Source organism: Sinocyclocheilus rhinocerous, unplaced genomic scaffold (assembly GCF_001515625.1).
Source record: "Sinocyclocheilus rhinocerous isolate Xijiao unplaced genomic scaffold, SAMN03320098_v1.1 scaffold988, whole genome shotgun sequence".
In the NCBI taxonomy this organism is placed as follows: domain Eukaryota; kingdom Metazoa; phylum Chordata; class Actinopteri; order Cypriniformes; family Cyprinidae; genus Sinocyclocheilus; species Sinocyclocheilus rhinocerous.
The window spans coordinates 2019237-2027377 of NW_015650363.1; positions in this window are offsets into that span (position 1 = coordinate 2019237).

Consider the following 8141-nt stretch of genomic DNA (forward strand, 5'->3'; position numbering starts at 1 on the left):
CCCTTCGGGGCCTCGGTCTGGTCTTACAATGTTGAAGAAGTGAACTATTAGATGTTTGTATTCACAACCAAAAATTGCAATTGTATGTAACAGCATTTTTGCCTTTCTGCCGTTATCAACACTAATAGGTGAGGCTTTGTATCTACATTTTTGTAGTCGTCCTTTACTTTATCCAACAGATTCTTTTATATATCAGTGAACAACATAAATATTCTTTGCATTTGCACTGTTGTGACTGTGGACTGTTAAAGAGTGGCCACTGAAGTTGCAGAAACCCCCCCCATACAATCCACCACTTAACAATGCACAATTTGCATTCAGTTGTAAACATGCATACATAAACAAACAAACACACACACAAGAGACTCACTTAATGGGTGTGAACAGACTTATTATAACACCATTTTCTAATTAGCCAGACTAATTGGGTAAATGGCCATGCTAATGTTTTAATCACACAGATGCGAAGTAATTGAATTTGTTCAATATATTACATTGGGAAACAGTGTCCCACACTGCTGCCTTCTCCTTTTTACAGTCATGTGGCACTGAAAAATCAACTCAGAAAGTTTGCAGCATTGTTTGTTCATTGAAGTGTTTAAATCATGTTAAAGGGATAGTTCACCCAAAAATGAAAATTTGATGTTTATCTGCTTACCCCCAGGGCATCCGAGATGTAGGTGACTTTGTTTCTTCAGTAGAACACATTTGATGATTTTTTACTTTAACCGTTGCAGTCTATCAGTCATGGCAATGGTAACAAAATCTATGAGAGTAAAAAAAACATGCACAGACAAATCCAAATTAAACCCTGCGGCTCGTGACGACACATTGATGTCCTAAGACACGAAACGATCGGTTTGTGCGAGAAACCGAACAGTATTTATATCATATTTTATCCCTAATACACCACTATGGCCAACTGTCTTTGGGTGCGTGCACGGCATCCGGTGCGTGAGGTGTGTACGCGCTCTGGTGTAGTTTACGTTCATGGGTGTGTTGATATCCAGCCGAAGAGCAATCAACCATAAGTTCAGGCGAGCAGGCTCAGAAGTTGGGAATACGTGGAAAGTCACCACTCCCGAATGAGTTCGCGCGAGAGAACGTAATCTTTTAGTTTTAAGTCGGTTTGAACAATCCGGATAAGCGCAAGTAAGTACCATTTTGATTAGCCGTCGTACCTACAATGTTTGTGCACTGTGTAAACAATGAGTGAGGTATACGCGCGAGAGATCACTTCCGGCGCTTGCGTAAACTACGCCAGAGCGCGTACACACCTCACGCACCGGATGCCTGCGCGCGCTCAAAGCAGTTGGACATAATGGTGTATTAGAGGTAACATATGATATAAATACTTTTCGGTTTCTGGCACAAACCGATCGTTTCGTGTCTTAGGACATCAGTATATCGTCACGAGCCGCAGGGTTTAATTTGGTTTTGTGTGTGTATGTTTTTTTGACTCAGAGCTGTGATTCCCATTCACTTCCATTATGTGACTGACAGACTGCAACGGTTTGAGTTAAAAGTCTTCGTTTGTGTTCTACTGAAGAAACAAAGTCACCTACATCTTGGATGCCCTGGGGGTAAGCAGATAAACATCAAATTTTCATTTTTGGGTGAACTATCCCTTTAATGTGAGAATCCCATGGTCAATCTGGAGCATGGACTTGTGTGAATGCATTAATCATGCCTTTGTACAGTATAAAATTGCATGTAGTTGTCTAGGTCGATAAATTGTACGTAAACTTTCTATGGGTAATGTATATGTCCTAATCTAACATTTCTGACAAATCTGGTGTACAATAAATGTAAATACTGCATATATAGACCACATAGTGTGTTTTTTTTAAAATTATTATTCAAAAATACATTAAAATGCAGTTCAATACATTCAATGACTTGAATACAGCTTTTCTATGACAATCAGAAAAATTGATAAAACAGGAAGTGATGTCTTAGAGAGGACCCCTATAGACCCTCAGGATTGTGTGTCAAGATCAATAGGTCTCTCAAATTCAGTTAATTTGAAAATTTTTTTATGACAAGGCAAGGTTAGTTCAGGTTATAAAATGTAATGTGGTGTGACTCCTCAACAACTGCATATTATTTATGAATTAATCATTCTAAATGTAAATACTGCATATATAGACCACATAGTGTGTTTTTTTTTTATTATTATTCAAAAATACATTAAAATGCAGTTCAATACATTCAATGACTTGAATACAGCTTTTCTATGACAATCAGAAAAATTGATAAAACAGGAAGTGATGTCTTAGAGAGGACCCCTATAGACCCTCAGGATTGTGTGTCAAGATCAATAGGTCTCTCAAATTCAGTTAATTTGAAAATTTTTTTATGACAAGGCAAGGTTAGTTCAGGTTATAAAATGTAATGTGGTGTGACTCCTCAACAACTGCATATTATTTATGAATTAATCATTCATGATATTGGATTAAAAAAATTATGTTGAAAGGTATATATTTGTATGATCTCATTCGTACGTTTCTTTATGATCTGCTTACGCACAACTAAAGCCCTGTTCGTAAGAAATACAATAATTACAATGTTAACGATAACTATAAAGTTTTAGTAATCATTCAAATTCTATGAGAATAGAAAAGGCCACGTCACAAATATAACAATAAAAACATTGGCAGCCAATCATAGTCCACCTCACTTTAAAGAGCTTGAGCATTTAAAGCGGCAAAGGACAAAATTGCAGCACATGCTTAGAATAAATAGAACATTATCGTCCATTTACACTAATATCGTTATCATTATAGTTATCATTCTTGGTGTGAACAGGCCTTATAGGGATAGTTCACCCAAAAATAAAAATACTGCCATCATTCACTCACCCTCAACTTGTTCTAAACCTGTAAGAGTTTATTTTGTGTTGAGCACAAAATAAGATAGTTTGAAGAATGTTGGTAACCAAATAGTTGGATTGACTTCCATAGTATGAAAAAAATGTCAACTGTTTGGTTACCAACATTCTTCAAAGTATTCTTTTGTGTTCAGCAGAAGAAAGAATCATACACGTTTGGAACAACTTGAGGGTGAGAAAATGAACTATCCCTTTAAGGGTTAGGTTTAGAGGTGGACCTCTGTTTTTTAGTCTTTCTAAAAGTCTTACATTTTCAACTCAAATCATACAAACACTACCAATTTGCCAAAATATAAAATAGCAATGCTTTCTCATGAGATCAGGTTGTTATCTATACAAATGTATGTACAATCATAACTGATAATGCAAGTTAAATACAGTTAAATTGCATGTGCTGAAATTCTTGCTCCAGGTCTTCTATGATATCCTCTACCAAATGAGCCATGACTGTTGAAATCTACTGAAATGCAGATGAGAAGCTAATTTAAATAAATAACGATAGAAAAAGTAACATTTGCGTAGATGTGCAGTTTGCCAATTCTCTCTCTGTGTGATGCCGAGAGCAGAGTCCGTGGCCTCATTACATGCTTTCTCAATTACAGCTATTCATTGCTGGCAGAGGTCCGCTCAACTTGTTTTGACAATGGCACTATGCAGCTGTGAAAAACCTCTTTCACTTATTCTGAGCACTATGTGCTCTCTTTTCTGATTGTGAGCTTATTAGTGGAAGCTGTTAGTCTGCTGATTGTATTTTTCAAACTGCAACGAAGAAGTGTTGCTGTAACTGTGATTCTCAAAATTAGAGCACATTAGATAAACCATCTCTGCTGTTCAATGGTTTCATTGCTAAATTCTGCCAGTAGCTATACTTAACTTTAACTACACAGTCATTATCCAAAACCGTCTAAAGATATGTCAGCCAACCTGAATATTCAAAATGATTCACAGGCAGAAAACATTTATGATTGGCTAGTTTTCTGAGGGATGTTCCCCTGATTGTCTATATTGTTTACAAAGCCTATATGGTTAGCTTAGCCTTTAGCCTGTGACACAAAGATGTTTGATTTCACAGGACACAGTGATATCTGTCAGGTTATGTGGACATTTTACTATATGTATTCTAAAATAATCACCTAAAGCTGCTTTAATTTAGCTAAAATCAGTGTTAGTTGCTAATATTTTAAAAAGTTTATGTTGTAATAATATTGAGAGGAATTTTATGAACCCTAACGTGTTAAAGGGATAGTTCACCTTCAGTTGCTGGTCCCCATTGACTTCCATATATGGGAAAAAAACACTATGCAAGTCAATGGGGACCAGCAACTGAAGGTGAACTATCCCTTAAAGAAAATGAAAATAGTGCCTGTCTTTAAATAATCATCCACCTCTTTTTTTTCTGTGGGCAGGAGCCTTCATTTTCTTTACCAGGATATGACATCACACTCAGGGGCAATATGCTGTACACTTGATTTGTGACTATATACATTAGCATTTGATGAGCAGGTTAACTGTGATATCCATGAGCTCTTCAGGTGTGTTGGATTAGTGCATGTTTGCAGATTGCAATGAACAAACTTTACAAGCCATCACATTTGTGTATATCAATACTGTAGACAAGCATCTGACAAAAAACATAATTTTATAGAATTATTATTTTTTTTCATCTAGGTGATTGTCATTTCCCAATTCCCATTATAAAATATAGAACTTAATAAATGACAGCAAAATATTAGCCTCAACCCAGTGATTTATAAATCACACTGAACCAGTGAACACTAGATGTGCCACTATTTAGTGGGGGGGAAAATCTAATAATAATAATAATAATAGCAACAACAATTATTATTATTACATTGTATTATACTAATTTAGATTATAGAATCTATTATTATAGATTACAACTACTGCTAGTAATAATAATTTGTCATTGATGTTGTTGACATCTTGGGATGAACTTAATTGCGATGTATTATTATTATTATTATATTACTAAGTTATTATATAAAATGTTAGAATTAGTGCAGCTGTGATTTTCTAATGGATTGGGGTGGAAGCTTGAGTTTTGACAGAAATTCAACTACTTAATCAGCAATAATCGCTGATTTCCAGTTCTAGGTGTATATAATTCTAGAGAAATGTTTCTCTTGGGCATAAATAAAAACCTGTTGTGGGAGGCAATTATGATATAATCATTAGTCAGTTTCCATTTCTGATTAAGAGTGGACATTGTCTGACTGGCTCTTTTTCCTGCCAACTCAATCTATTCGTGTTTGACAGTTGCCTGCAGCGATATTAAAAACGCTACTCAGATTGCCAAATAAGGTTGCGCATAAATCTCACATTCACGGTCCACAGTGTAATTACGAGCAGCATGGCACCATTTTGAAAGCAGCACTGGCATAAGATAAGAGTTTCCCTAATGCCAGCATGCTTTCAGACAGGCAGCTGAACAATATTAGCCAGTTAGAACATCCTAGTTTGACAGCATCCATTTACAACTCATATAGAGTCAAATAATGCAAAAGTAACATTATAAATAACTTTTTCACATTTTAATAAATACTGAATATTGTTGCATGTATCACAATTCAAAGCAGTTTACTTGAATTTGTTAGTGTTGTATAATCTATTGTTTCTTCAAACTGTCAGACATTGCAAATCTTGACTGTGAGATTTACTCTAAGCTGGATTCTTCGGTATTGTGTCATCAGAACCACAAACCGAATGCTCCTTTCTAGTCCCATTACAAAGCACTCAAGAAAAGTGGATGAAGATAGGCCTACCATTCAATATTACTTGAAATTTCCATTATGTGTATACACACACTAGGGATGGGAAGATTCCCCGATTCGCTCGGTGCATCGGCATAAAAAGTTAACGATGCGACGCATCGGTTTAAAAAGTGTGCATCGGCTACAAGTTGTCATTTATATCGCGATGCATCGTTTCTAACATATTTGCATCGGTAAAAACCGATTCATTTATATATAATTACTAGTGGATGCGCTATACTTTTATTTGTTAATGCGTGTTTCTTATAGCAGTTAAAATGTAGTCATTTAATGCTTTAAAGAACAATTTTAGATTGTAATGTTCTAATGTTCTGCTATCTGTTCTGCAAACTATAAAAGGTACAGCTGTAATAAAACCTAATAGGGTTGGGTACCGAAACTTCGCTTTAAAAAATTTGCTTTATGGAACCAAATCATTTGACAATGAGTCAGACTAACTGAAATAAGCCTGGCTTATTTGGTAAACTTGTTTTATGAAACAGGCCTTGAGGAATTAAAAGTGATCATATTTTCGCCATTGCATCATATTGTATCGAATCGCATGGTGTTGAATCGAATCGAATCGAAATCGGATCGCACTGCATCGTAACAGGGGTGAATCGTATCGCATCGCATCGGTAGCTGCTTCATATGTATCTTTAATGTATCGTATCGTTGGCTATGCATCGAGATGCATATCGTATCAGCCTGACTCATGAGATGCACATCCCTAATACACACACATCAGTTTTTAAAAGACTCTCATAAACAGACTTGCTGATGCACATATTATTGCAATTTAACATAACTGTTTTCTGTCCAGTACTGTATATATATTTTAAATAATGTAAAATTTAATTTATTGCTGTGATGGCAAAGCTGAATATTTTAGCAGCCATTATTCCAGTCTTGAGTGTCACATCCTCCAGAAATTATTTTAATATGCTGATTTGCTCCTCAAGAAACATTTCTTATTATTATCAGTTTAAATATATTTTAATATTTTTTGAAAAACATGGTAAAAATTTTTTTTCAGAATCCTTGTACAGTTCAAAAGAACAGCATTTACTTGAAATAGAAATCTTTTGTAACATTATAAATATCTTTACACCATCTTTGATCAATTTAATACATCCTAGCTAAATAAAAATATTTTCTTTCATGAAAAAAACCTTACCTCAACCTTTTGAATGAATTTTGAGTGTATGTATTCTACATCTAGTGTTTCCATGTGTCATCTAGCAAACTAAATGGGCTCCACAAGTCAAGGACCCCATTGGAAATGGAATTCAAAATCTAATTGGAACCTGGAAAGTTTTATTTTTGGGGGGAAAAAAAAGAAAAAAAAATTCCAGATTCTGCAGATTTCTAGGTCGCTTCAGTTATGGGACTCTTTGTACAGCCGGTCAGATGTTCTTCCATTGATGCTCAAGATGCTCTATGGATCATCTCAAATCATGCTGGAGAGCACGATCATCAAGTTTTAAACAAACTTATGGAGTTCATGCAGTTTGAGTACTGCTGTCATTAAATTTAAAGGAGAGATACATCAAGTACTAACACGCTCTGTTGGTTTTTCAATTAAACTTTCAACTCAAATTCAATTCAATTAGATAATGAAAAACATTTTCACTACTGGTCTCAGACTGTGGACCCCACTGAACAACACACATGGCCTTTGAATGAGTCTAATGAGTGATTTGAAGAATGCTGTAGCTGGTGCCAGCAAAAGGTCTAATTAGAACAGAAATATTCCTTTTTTTCTGCTCCTGATCTCCTAAGTTCCCATTCATTCATCAAGATTCAAATTATTTGAAACATCCAAGTGTTAATGAAGAAACATATCAGAGCTCCCAGGGCCAGCTGTAGATTTCCTGCTCTGTGCATTTCAGTGTTAAGAGATATTGTACGTATATATTTCAGTTTGTGTGAACTCATGCAGGAAAGGACTCTGTGACCTTACGACTCTGACATGAATTTATGATGCATTACCTGCCTGCTGAACATGTTGTGAATAACAGCTTACTGATGAGGGGCTCACTGAGAAACTCAATTACCTTTTAATTATGCTAATGAGTTCCTCAGAGGAACTGTGGATCCTGAGGTCTAAGGAGCGGAAAAGCATGCTGATTAACCCCTGACCCAGAGACAAATAAGGCATTATTATTCACAAAGGCTATATGTGACCCTGGACCACAAAACCAGTCATAAGGGTAAATTTTTCGACTGAATAAGTAAGCTTTCCATTGATGTATGGTTTGTTAGGATAGGACAATATTTGGCCGAGATACAACTATATGAAAAATCTGGAATCTGAGGGTGCAAAAAAAACATTGTATGGGTCAAATGTATTGATTTTTCTTTTATGCCAACAATCATTAGGATATTAAGTAAAGATCATGTTCCATGAAAATATTTTGTAAATTTCCTACCATAAATATATCAAAACTTAATTTTTGATTAGTAATATGCATTGCTAA